We start from the raw sequence: 14,103 nt of genomic DNA, 5'->3' as shown, positions 1-14,103 counted from the left end.
CATCGGTTCATAGCACAAATAAATCCCAAGTAAGCAGAACCATCCTGTTTCCATGTTGATACATTAATGAATCCTGCAGGGTGATCAGCAAAGTCTGTAGGTCATATTCCAAAGTACTGTTACTGAGTGCAGGGCCATAACTAGGGGGTGGGGTAGGGGGTGCAGGATTTGAGGGGGCGCTGATGAGTTAGAGGAGCAGGGTTTTTGTTTTGTTTTTTTACCAGCAGTGTTGTGCTGCTCCAGTGAGACAGCAGACTGCTCCCGGGGCAGTGTCTCTGGCCCATCTGTCTGGCTGCAGCTGCCTCCAGTGCTGTGCAGGTGAGCTTCAGTACCTGGGATCTCTCCTATGTCATCTACTGTCTTAAAGTCTCGTCTTTACCATGCAGTGCTGCGACTAGCGTGCGGTGCACCGTACAAGCTATAGAAGCGATCTGTTGGTGCTGTGTTTTTCAGCAGGCTATGTTTCCGGCTGCCTGCCCAGCACCGACCGATAACAAGCTGCAGGCTACACCACACTGCCCCAGGCTGGGTGGTCTTCAGGTTGCCGGCGGCCGGGCAACCGGCGACCACCATACCGGCGCCGGAATCCCGACCACCGGCATACAGACATCTTTTCTCCCTCTTGGGGGTCCACGACCCCCCTGGCGGAAGAATAGATAGCATAGCGCGCCACCGTACCTGCAGCGTGGTGAGCGCAGTGAGCCCGCAAGGGGCTCATTTGCGCTCATCCACCTGTCGGTATGCCGGCGGTTGGGATTCCGGCGCCAGTATGCTGGTCGCCGGGAGCCCGACTGCCGGCATACCATACTACACCCCCCCAGGCTTATGCTTGCTAACAGGTACAGTCATAGAAATCAAAGGTTCGCTTTGCTAGCTGTCCACTTGACAGTGGAAACTTATAGCCTGGACAACCACCAACTCTCGAGAGTATCACTACAGCAGCTTTGTGGTGAGTTTAAAGACAGACTTTATTATCGTCACTGTGCTCCCAGTTAGCAGTATCAACCTCCGCTTTGCCTCCCAGGTGGGGGGATTTGGTGTAGTATATAGGGTATGTAGTGTAGTGTATAGGGGCATGTAGTGTAGTGATGTAGTTCAGCGTGTAGGGGATGTAGTATATCAATATAGTGCAGTGGATAGGGGAATGTAGAGCAGTGATGAAGTGTTATGATATAGGGGGTCATTCAGAGTTGATCGTAGCTGTGCTAAATTTAGCACAGCTACGATCGTAAACTCACACATGCGGGGGGACGCCCAGCACAGGGCTAGTCCGCCCCGCATGTCAGTGCCTGCTCCCCCGCACAAATACAAAAGCATCGCACAGCAGCGATGCCTTTGTATCTGTGGAGTAACTCCCGGCCAGCGCAGCTCCTGCGGCTGGCCGGGAGTTGTGTGTCGCTGCTGCTGGCCGCAGCGGCTGCATGAGAAGTCACGCTGCCGCCACGCCACGTCCCCCCAACAGTCCGGCCACGCCTGCGTTGGCCGGACCGCGCCTACTAAACGGCGGCTTAACACCGCCATTCAGCCCCCTCCCACCCAGCGACCACCTCTGTCTCAGAGGTGATCGCTGGGCACCGACGGCTGCCATGCGACGGCACAGTGAGGCGCCGGCGCATGTGCAGTTCCGACCCGATCGCTGCGACAAACTGCAATGTATGAGGACACACAGGGGAGCATTTGACGCATAGGGCATTTGAGGCACATAGGGGAATGTTGTCCAATAGTATCCTCCTTTCTTTTTTTTTATTCAAAATTTTTCATAATCTAAGTATTTTAGTCTGACAAGGTATTTTTGTGGGGGGCCGGGTGGGGGGGTTGGTGGTGTTTGTTTTTGAGGGGGGGGGGGGGGGCGGGGCGGGGCGGGGCGGGCGCCAAATTACTTCCTTGCCCTGGGTGACGAAAATCCTAGTTTCGGCCCTGCTGAGTGAATGTGTATAATGAGAGACGCGCGTCCTACTGTAGGCAAGCTGGAGTTGCTGCATACCGTATATCCTGTCTACTACTCCAGGCGTCTATGAAACTTAGCAGGATTTCAAAGATGGCTATTATTAGTGACTGACTGCTGGAATTAAAACGGCAATAAATGCAAAACAAACCAGATTCAACATTTCATAATTTTGCCGTTTTAAATTCAGCAATCAAAGCCACACAGAATTGGCGACTTTGAAAACCTACTGTTTAGGAAATATACCCCTTAAACTCACACACTATGCTTTACCCCATGCACCTGCTGACAGTCTGGTCCAGGTACAGTACAGATGTGTCCTCATACATCATTGCTGCAGTCACACCCAACAGCCACTGTTGGCGCCAGGTCCGCTGAGAACCTCTAGCATCACAAGTTTTTTTGCCAAACATGCATCTTAGTTTCAATGCGATGTGAAGGTTGCACGGGAGACTCTGCTGATTCATTTGAAATGTGACACTTCTAGTGTGTGCGACTGAGTCTCTGAATCGGTCTATGAAGCGCTACAACATAGCAGCCGCAGATTTTTTTCCAGTACAAAATTCTGTTGTACTCCGTATACAGACTCACAATATACAAGCGTCATCATAATTCAAATTAATCAGTACAGTCTCCTTGTGCGTCCTAGTCACATTGTTACAGAAAAAGATGCATTTTTTTTGGCCACAAAAAAAGTAAAAATAAAAAAAGATGCCTGATATTAGCAGAATTGCACAGGACTTTGTTGTGGCTCACTCAAGCCAGGCATTTTGTGATACATGGCGTATTGAAGCTTGATGTATGAGGACACATATGTAAGAACATACTGCGGTGTCTATATAAGTGTCACACAGCTGATTCTGGAACCTTATGTTACTTGGTTGAATGCAGTTGTTACCATGCTGCAATTATGCCTGTCACCATTTATTGTCCTCCCAGAGACCACTTGCTACTATTTTCTCCTACACCCACTAACACACCATGGCTGCAACAGTGTCCGCTCTTTGATTATATGGGTCATGTAGAGCTGGATGTGCATTCTTTCTGGTTAAACACACATTTCTGTACGGTATATATTAGAATCCGTGCAGACTCAGACGCATTCTGCACTTACTACACACTATACTTCGGGAGGAGCGACAGGCAAGGCATAGTGGCTAGTACAGAAAGGGAATGTCAGCATAACTGCAGCATATTTAAAGGGAACGCCAAAGATAGGATGAGGAGTATCTATTGTGGGTGCTTGCCTTCTGCTGACAGATATGTGCTGCTGATGCTGATGATGATGATAACCACAGTGCACTGGATTAGCAGCAGGAAGACTGCAGAATAACCTTTCCACTGAATTTTTACATTTTTTTATCCATTCTATATGAAGCCCCAAATCATCAACAAAAACTGGATAACTGACAAATCTGTGACATAAGCATTATCTTCATGCACCATATGCATTTAACAAAGCATGCTACGATTAGGTAATTACAGCCATTTTTGGATGCATTTGGTGTTTGCATTTTTTTTTTTTTGTAAAATGCATCCAGCTCTACACGGGCCGTATGTGTCCAATACTGCTACTATTAGGGGGAAATTAATCAAACCTTAGAGAGAGATGAAGTGGAGCAATTGCCCATAGAAACAATCAGCCTCTAGCTGTCACGTTATAGACTGCTCTAGATAAATTATGGCTTGAAGATTATTGGCTGATATGGGCAACTTCTATTTATGCAGCATTGTTATAGGTACTGAAATATAGCTGCCCATTACCACAGATGTTGGCATATACTGCTACAGTGTACGTCCCTGTGCACATTACTATTCCTGCTGCTGACACATTTCTTACTGCAATATGCTGCAAGACTGTGCACCGGAAATTTTTCTGGTTTCGTGTTTTGGTTTTGGGTTCGGTTCCGCGGCCGTGTTTTGGGTTCGGACGCGTTTTGGCAAAACCTCACCGGAAATTTTTTGTCGGATTCGGGTGTGTTTTGGATTCGGGTGTTTTTTTCAAAAAACACTAAAAAAACAGCTTAAATCATAGAATTTGGGGGTCATTTTGATCCCATAGTATTATTAACCTCAATAACCATAATTTCCACTCATTTTCAGTCTATTCTGAACACCTCACAATATTATTTTTAGTCCTAAAATTTGCACCGAGGTCGCTGGATGGCTAAGCTAAGCGACACAAGTGGCCGACACAAACACCTGGCCCATCTAGGAGTGGCACTGCAGTGTCAGACAGGATGGCACTTGAAAAAAATAGTCCCCAAACAGCACATGATGCAAAGAAAAAAAGAGGCGCAATGAGGTAGCTGTGTGACTAAGCTAAGCGACCCTAGTGGCCGACACAAACACCTGGCCCATCTAGGAGTGGCACTGCAGTGTCAGACAGGATGGCACTTGAAAAAAATAGTCCCCAAACAGCACATGATGCAAAGAAAAAAAGAGGCGCACCAAGGTCGCTGTGTGACTAAGCTAAGCGACACAAGTGGCCGACACAAACACCTGGCCCATCTAGGAGTGACACTGCAGTGTCAGGCAGGATGGCCCTTCAAAAAAATACTCCCCAAACAGCACATGATGCAAAGAAAAATGAAAGAAAAAGAGGTGCAAGATGGAATTGTCCTTGGGCCCTCCCACCCACCCTTATGTTGTATAAACAGGACATGCACACTTTAACGAACCCATCATTTCAGTGACAGGGTCTGCCACACGACTGTGACTGAAATGACTGGTTGGTATGGGCCCCCACCAAAAAAGAAGCAATCAATCTCTCCTTGCACAAAACTGGCTCTACAGAGGCAAGATGTCCACCTCATCATCATCGTCCGATTCATCACCCCTTTCACTGTGTACATCCCCCTCCTCACAGATTATTAATTCGTCCCCACTGGAATCCACCATCTCGGGTCCCCGTGTACTTTCTGGAGGCAATTGCTGCTGGTGAATGTCTCCACGGAGGAATTGATTATAATTCATTTTAATGAACATCATCTTCTCCACATTTTCTGGAAGTAACCTCGTACGCCGATTGCTGACAAGGTGAGCGGCTGCACTAAACACTCTTTCGGAGTACACACTGGAGGGAGGGCAACTTAGGTAGAATAAAGCCAGTTTCTGCAAGGGCCTCCAAATTGCCTCTTTTTCCTGCCAGTATACGTACGGACTGTCTGACGTGCCTACTTGGATGCGGTCACTCATATAATCCTCCACCATTCTTTCAATGGTGAGAGAATCATATGCAGTGACAGTAGACGACATGTCAGTAATCATTGGCAGGTCCTTCAGTCCGGACCAGATGTCAGCACTCGCTCCAGACTGCCCTGCATCACCGCCAGCGGGTGGGCTCGGAATTCGTAGCCTTTTCCTCGCACCCCCAGTTGCGGGAGAATGTGAAGGAGGAGCTGTTGACGGGTCACGTTCCGCTTGACTTGACAATTTTCTTACCAGCAGGTCTTTGAACCCCTGCAGACTTGTGTCTGCCGGAAAGAGAGATACAACGTAGGTTTTAAATCTAGGATCGAGCACGGTGGCCAAAATGTAGTGCTCTGATTTCAACAGATTGACCACCCGTGAATCCTGGTTAAGCGAATGAAGGGCTCCATCCACAAGTCCCACATGCCTAGCGGAATCGCTCTGTTTTAGCTCCTCCTTCAATGTCTCCAGCTTCTTCTGAAAAAGCCTGATGAGGGGAATGACCTGACTCAGGCTGGCAGTGTCTGAACTGACTTCACGTGTGGCAAGTTCAAAGGGTTGCAGAACCTTGCACAACTTCGAAATCATTCTCCACTGCGCTTGAGACAGGTGCATTCCACCTCCTTTGCCTATATCGTGGCCAGATGTATAGGCTTGAATGGCCTTTTGCTGCTCCTCCATCCTCTGAAGCATATAGAGGGTTGAATTCCACCTCGTTACCACCTCTTGCTTCAGATGATGGCAGGGCAAGTTCAGGTATTTTTGGTGGTGCTCCAGTCTTCTGTACGCGGTGCCTGAACGCCTAAAGTGGCCCGCAATTCTTCGGGCCACCGACAGCATCTCTTGCACGCCCCTGTCGTTTTTTAAATAATTCTGCACCACCAAATTCAAGGTATGTGCAAAACATGGGACGTGCTGGAATTTGCCCAGATGTAATGCACGCACAATATTGCTGGCATTGTCCGATGTCACAAATCCCCAGGAGAGTCCAATTGGGGTAAGCCATTCTGCGATGATCTTCCTCAGTTGCCGTAAGAGGTTTTCAGCTGTGTGCGTATTCTGGAAAGCGGTGATACAAAGCGTAGCCTGCCTAGGAACGAGTTGGCATTTGCGAGATGCTGCTACTGGTGCCGCCGCTGCTGTTCTTGCTGCGGGAGGCAATACATCTACCCAGTGGGCTGTCACAGTCATATAGTCCTGAGTCTGCCCTGCTCCACTTGTCCACATGTCCGTGGTTAAGTGGACATTGGGTACAACTGCATTATTTAGGACACTGGTGAGTCTTTTTCTGAGGTCTGTGTACATTTTCGGTATCGCCTGCCTAGAGAAATGGAACCTAGATGGTATTTGGTACCGGGGACACAGTACCTCAATCATGTCTATAGTTGCCTCTGAATTAACGATGGATACCGGAACCACGTTTCTCACCGCCCAGGCTGCCAAGGCCTGAGTTATCTGCTTTGCAGCAGGATGACTGCTGTGATATTTCATCTTCCTCGCAAAGGACTGTTGTACAGTCAATTGCTTACTGGAAGTAGTACAAGTGGTCTTCGGACTTCCCCTCTGGGATGACGATCGACTTCCAGCAGCAACAACAGCAGTGCCAGCAGCAGTAGGCGTTACACTCAAGGATGCATCGGAGGAATCCCAGGCAGGAGAGGACTCGTCAGACTTGCCAGTGACATGGCCTGCAGGACTATTGGCTTTCCTGGGTAAGGAGGAAATTGACACTGAGGGAGTTGGTGGTGTGGTTTGCAGGAGCTTGGTTACAAGAGGAAGGGATTTACTGGTCAGTGTACTGCTTCCGCTGTCGCCCAAAGTTTTTGAACTTGTCACTGACTTATGATGAATGCGCTGCAGGTGACGTATAAGGGAGGATGTTCCGAGGTGGTTAACGTCCTTACCCCTACTTATTACAGCTTGACAAAGGCAACACACGGCTTGACACCTGTTGTCCGCATTTGTGTTGAAATAATTCCACACCGAAGAGCTGATTTTTTTTTGTATTTTGACCAGGCAATGTCAATGGCCATATTCCTCCCACGGACAACAGGTGTCTCCCCGGGTGCCTGACTTAAACAAACCACCTCACCATCAGAATCCTCCTTGTCAATTTCCTCCCCAGCGCCAGCAACACCCATATCCTCATCCTGGTGTACTTCAACACTGACATCTTCAATTTGACTATCAGGAACTGGACTGCGGGTGCTCCTTCCAGCACTTGCAGGGGGCGTGCAAATGGTGGAAGGCGCAAGCTCTTCCTGTCCAGTGTTGGGAAGGTCATGCATCGCAACCGACACAATTGGACTCTCCTTGGGGATTTGTGATTTCGAAGAACGCACAGTTATTTGCTGTGCTTTTGCCAGCTTAAGTCTTTTCTTTTTTCTAGCGAGAGGATGAGTGCTTCCATCCTCATGTGAAGCTGAACCACTAGCCATGAACATAGGCCAGGGCCTCAGCCGTTCCTTGCCACTCCGTGTCGTAAATGGCACATTGGCAAGTTTACGCTTCTCCTCAGAAGCTTTTAATTTTGATTTTTGAGGCATTTTACTGATCTTTTGTGTTTTGGATTTTACATGCTCTGTACTATGACATTGGGCATCGGCCTTGGCAGACGACGTTGATGGCATTTCATCGTCTCGGCCATGACTAGTGGCAGCAGCTTCAGCACGAGGTGGAAGTGGATCTTGATCTTTCCCTATTTTTTTAACCTCCACATTTTTGTTCTCCATATTTTAATGCGCACAACTAAAAGGCACCACAGGTATACAATGTAGATGGATGGATAGTATACTTAATGGATGACGAGTGACGACACAGAGGTAGGTACAGCAGTGGCCTACCGTACTGCTATATACAGTATAATGGACCTGGTGGACACTCAGCAGACTGCTAAACTACTAGTATAAAAAAAAAAGCCACCACAGGTATACAATGTAGATGGATGGATAGTATACTTTATGGATGACGAGTGACGACACAGAGGTAGGTACAGCAGTGGCCTACCGTACTGCTATATACAGTATAATGGACCTGGTGGACACTGTCAGCAGACTGCTAAACTACTAGTATTAAAAAAAAAGCCACCACAGGTATACAATGTAGATGGATGGATAGTATACTTTATGGATGACGAGTGACGACACAGAGGTAGGTACAGCAGTGGCCTACCCGTACTGCTATATACAGTATAATGGACCTGGTGGACACTGTCACCAGACTGCTAAACTACTAGTATAAAAAAAAAAGCCACAGGAGTGTTTTTCAGGCAGACAAACGTATACTGGTGGTCACTGTCAGCAAAACTCTGCACTGTACTCCTGCTATAGCTGCTCCCCAGTCCCCACAATTTAGCAGTGTGAGCACTCAGCACAGATATATCATGCGGCACACTGAGCACAGATATGGTATGGAGCGTTTTTTTCAGGCAGAGAAGAGAACGGATAAAAAACTGGTGGTCACTATCAGCAAAACTCTGCACTGTACTCCTCCTAACAGCTGCTCCCCAATCCTCCCCACAATAGTAAAATAAACAAGCAAAGCAATCAGATCAACTGTCTCGTATATAAACGGAGAGGACGCCAGCCACGTCCTCTCCCTATCAATCTCAATGCACGTGTGAAAATGGCAGCGACGCGCGGCTGCTTATATAGAATCCGAATCTCGCGAGAATCCGACAGCGGGATGATGACGTTCGGGCGCGCTCGGGTTAACCGAGCCATACGGGAGAATCCGAGTATGGCTCGGACCCGTGTAAAAAGGGTGAAGTTCAGGGGGGTTCGGTTTCTCGGAAACCGAACCCGCTCATCATTATACACAACTAAAAGAATAAAGTCCATCTAGCAATACAAGCTTTTCTTTTCATTCCTTTAAACCACTTAACTGACAAATTTTCCCTTCAAAATCGTTCATAACATTGTTTTTTTAATATTTTTTTAATTAAAATAGTTTAAAAAGTATTCTTTTACAATATTTAAATATTATACTATGCACATCTGCAGAATGGATCTCCTCGTCAAAAACTGGAGGACACAGTGGGGCGACGCGGTTGCATGAGATCTGACCATGCCAGTAACACAGCAAGCAGGGTGTTACACCCAAGTTTTTAATAATACTGCTCAATTTGTTAAACCAGCATGACAGATGCACACTAATGTATGCAAAGTGACAATCTTACATTTAGCACATTCAACAGGATTTAAAAAAAAACACAAAAAAACCAGCCCGTCTGGAAGTAGCGAGAATGTGAGAAAGCTGCAGGACGATTACAATAATACGGAAATTTGGCACAGCTGACAGCGCAGGATTATGAACAGATGGATCTACACGTTTATGACAATTCACTAAAACACAGGTAGGATGTTGACTCAGGCAGAAAGCCAACATCTGAAGTCAGATAAATTCCCCCGTAGAAGTATCTTAGAAATGTGTTCAATTGTGAATTGTATTTGCCTTTCTAGATAGTTCAACAATGTTCCAACAAGTATTTAATAAAATGGACAGGTTTTTTTTTTTTTAAATTCAATATTTTTTATTGAGATTTTCAGTTTTGCGTTAACACTTCACACATACAACACACAAACAGAGACCACACCCAACATGTGTGGAGATAACAGTACATGTATGCAGTCTATAGTATTTTGAGTAAACATTATTACCTATAGAACATATAGTCACAAAGCATCGGTGTCTTAGCTCAACACATCTAGAGCATAACAGTTCCCTGAAACTCTTAGAGACAGCAGAAATGTCACAGTATGTTACAAATATCATAGCAAGGCAAGACCGGCCGCGGGGACCCCCCTCTCACACAACATCCCATACTGACACACTGGAAAGAACCCGGTTTTAACTATATCTCTCTTTGTAATATTTAGAATCCATCCATCTACCCCATATTGTTGACCATTTCTTCTCCACTTTCCTAGCCAGAAATACAAATTTTTCATGCGCAATTGTTTCATTGACCAGGGATATCCACGCCCCAGATGTCGGGGCTTCACTGGCCAGCCATAGCCGGGCAATACAGACCCTAGCTAAAGCGCATAGGTTAATAACGTATCGCCTACTAGGTGGGTCTAAGGCTTCCTCGTCCACAATCAACAGTGTACAGAGCGCAGGAGTACACACGAGGGAGGGAATACCTGTGTCACACAGGATCCGTATAACCGCCGTCCAAAACACAGACACGCCAGGACTCACCCACAGTAAGTGCCAGAAGTCTGCATCCACGGCTCCACATCTAGGGCATTGCGAGTTGTGGGCACCCCCGATATGTGCTAATCTCACCGGGGTCATATACACCCTGTGTAGAATGTATAGTTGTATTTGCTGATATCTAACAGAGGAGGTGGAGATCCGATGGGCCCCCATGGCAGTATTTCATGCATCTTCCGATAGCATGCCCACATCTGATTCCCACCTACCCCGAAGAGCCGTGAGAGGGTCACTATGGTGCATTAGCAGGATACGACCATATATCCTAGAGACTAAGTGTCCCGAGTCTAGTGTCTGCAGCACTGTTTTAACCGGGGAGTCAATTAAGACTGGAGGGCCATTTGGGAACTGGGCTGCCAGTGCATGTCTCAACCGTAGGAATTGAAAAAAGAACCTTGAGGGAATGTTGTGTACGTGTTGAAGTTGTTGGAAAGAATTGAGAACCCCATCACTATATATATGGCCCATAGATGATACTCCCCATCTTCCCCAAACCTCTCGGACCTGGAGCTGACACAGTTCAGGTAACCCATATATATTATCCAGAGGGGTGTCAGGGTCGACGCCCCGGCCCCGCATCACCGAGTGCACCATTTTCCACACCAGGATGGCTTGCTTAATAAGCGGTATTGTGGACATTTTAACACTGCCACAGAGAAGTAGCTGTAATGGGGAGCCCCCCGGGTAGTCGTGATGCAACATCAGTGAATGCAAAGCCAGGGGATCGAGATCATTAACCCACTCCCAGATATGTGTCAATTGCGCCGCGTAGTAGTAAAAACGGAAATTGGGGAGGGCCAGACCGCCCATTTCACGTGTTCTGGTCATGGTATCTAGTTTTAAGCGTGCACGTTTACTGGCCCACACCAGGGAGGAAATCAACCCATCTATTTGTTTAAAGATCTTCTGTGGAATATAAACGGGTGATTGCTGCAGGACATAGAGAAGCTTGGGCAGGAAGACCATTTTAACCATATTAACCCTCCCCGTGACTGTTAAGGGCAACTTACCCCACGTCTGCACCCGGCCACGGAGGTATACTATTTGAGGAGTAATATTGAGAGAAGAGAATTTTTGAGGGTCATTAGACACCCAAACACCCAAATATTTGAATGATTCCACCCACTTCAATGGAAGAACCATCAATGGGGGGGCAGGGGCCTCACCCTTAAGTGGGATAATAAAGGATTTCTCCCAGTTTATCAGTAAGCCAGAGTATCGCCCAAACCCATCAATAATTTCCAAGATCCTAGGCATAGACTCAGCATAGCGATCCACAAACATCAGGATGTCATCAGCGTATAGGGCCACTCTGTCCTCCCGAGCACCCACTTTAAGTCCATAAATACCCGCATCTGTTCTCAGAAGACATGCCAGGGGTTCAACGGCCATAGCAAACAGAGTAGGGGACAAGGGACAGCCCTGTCGCGTGCCTCTAGACAGGGGAAAGGAGTGAGATACGAAACCATTGACCGCCACCCTTGCCGAGGGAGAGGAGTACATCAGTCGGACATATTTAATAAATTTCGGGCCGATGCCAAATCTACGCATAACTTCCCATAAATATTCCCACTCCACAGAGTCAAAAGCCTTAGCGGCATCCAGCGAGACAACAATGGAGGAGGAAGGGTCCGCCCGGGGGATTTGTAGGTGGGTAAACAAACGTCTGAGGTTAATGGAGGTCGATTTATTAGGCATAAATCCCGTCTGATCCGGGTGTATAATGTGGGAAATAACTGTATTTAATCTGCCAGCCAATATCTTGGCCAGAATTTTTATGTCAGTGGGTAGGAGGGATATAGGACGGTAGGATTCCACTCTCTTGGGATCCTTGTCAGGCTTAGGGAGAACCACAATCACTGCCTCCGCCATAGACGGGGGAAGAGAATCCTGTGTAAACATCTGGCTATATAACTCAAGTAGGTGGGGGACAAAAAAATCCAAGTTATGTTTATAAACCTCGGATGGTATTCCATCCAATCCCGGGGCTTTACCACTAGGAGAGGCCTCAATCGCTGCTCTAACTTCATCGGGGGAAATGGGCGCCTCCAAAAGGTCGCAAGCCTCCCCGGACAAGGTGGGGAAGCCGACACGGTCTAAATAATCATTTAACTGTGATGAGGTGCAATCTAATTTAGATTTATATAAGCGACTATAGAAGGATACAAATTCAGCCGTCATCTGTGGAGTCTGGGTCAGGTGGACACCTTCAGCGCTCACAATCTCTACCACCACACTAGTAGGTCTGTCTCCCCGAGCCAGAGAAGCCAGATAAGTCCCCGGCCTGTCCCCCGTGGCATAAAAGGCATGAGATGAGAAGAGGAGTCTATGCTGAGTCTTTTCCATTAGGTAATCTCTCCATTCCCTCTGAGCCGACAACCAGGCTGACTTGGAACCGATCAAGGAATCCTGCAAATATTGTAGTTCTGCAGCGACACTCCGGGTCTCCAACTCAGCCTCCCTTTTCCTATAGAAGGATTTTAATTCTGACACCCGTTTAATCAAACTCCCCCGTAAAAAGGCCTTAAATGTGTCCCATAGGTTAGAGATAGACTGGTCGGTGCTATTCAGCTCGAAGAACTCCCGCCATGCGGCCACCATTTCAGATCCATCTCCCATGTGAACAAGCCAGAATGGGTTAAATTTCCACACAGCTTGACCTCTATCACAATTAAAATCTAAATTAAAGGTCAAGGGGGAGTGGTCTGATATACCTCTAGTCTCATATCTAATGTTACCGACGCGGGGAACCATGTCACTCGAGAGGAGGGCCAGGTCAATCCTAGAGAACGAAGAATGGGAGTGTGAGAAACACAAGTATTGTTTAAGAGAAGGGTGTCTCAGTCTCCATGGATCGACCAGGCCCAACCCCGACACCACATTTGCAAACCCAGACCCCCCAGGACCTGCAGCAGACGGAGACATGGAGAGCCTATCCATGACCACGTCCAGCACATTATTGAAATCCCCCAAACAAATAACAGACACCCCGGGAGACAAGGCCATGAACCCAGCAACCCTCTTAAGTACATCGGGGGAATATGGAGGGGGCACGTAGACTGCCAGCAGGAGGACAGGAACATAAAATAACCTACATTTCAAAAACACATATCTCCCCCATGGATCCGTTTGTATAGATTCCATTACAAAAGGGACTGTCCGCTTAATAAGGACTGAAACCCCGCGCGAGGCGGACGTGTGCATAGAGTGGTATGCCCAACCCGCCCAGGGCCTCTTCAGAGAGAGAATCTTACTACCTACCAAATGTGTTTCCATAAGACAGACTATATCAGCCGCATAGTGTTTGAGCTGTCGGAGCACAAGAGACCTCTTAACTTTATCATTGAGCCCTCTCACATTCCACGAAACCACCTTAATCCCCGTCATAGTACAGCAAAGGTATAATCAGTGCAGCGCCCCGCGGCCGGTCAGCCCCGCCACATACAAATTTTGCAACCAGACACCACTGCTTATATTGCATGGTTGTAAACCACGTACTTTCTCTACATACATTTCCGCTCAAAAAATAAACATAACCCAACCCCCTCCCCTTCCCCCCACCCTGTATACCACCCCCAACATGCAGCATACCTGGATCCCAAAACTGAGTGTTCATACCAAAAACTTAATATAAACCTAACTGTATTGCACCATCGGCCAGTGCAAACACTTCTTGATCGGGGCCAAGAATATAATGACTATCGGGAATAGAGAACAACTATAAAACCACAAAATTAGAAGGTTGCTCC

General features: G+C 47.3%; 1 protein-coding gene across 2 annotated transcripts in view; it reads right to left on the bottom strand.

Moving 5' to 3' along the window:
- SPTBN2 (spectrin beta, non-erythrocytic 2) overlaps positions 1-14,103 on the bottom strand; it is a 421,076-nt gene that overhangs the window by 65,097 nt on the left and 341,876 nt on the right. The gene's annotated exons all lie outside the window — the stretch shown is intronic.

This window comes from Pseudophryne corroboree, chromosome 11 (genome assembly GCF_028390025.1).
Source record: "Pseudophryne corroboree isolate aPseCor3 chromosome 11, aPseCor3.hap2, whole genome shotgun sequence".
Lineage (NCBI taxonomy): Eukaryota > Metazoa > Chordata > Amphibia > Anura > Myobatrachidae > Pseudophryne > Pseudophryne corroboree.
The sequence above is the reverse complement of the archived record's forward strand: the minus strand, read 5'-3'. Positions and strand labels throughout refer to the sequence as shown.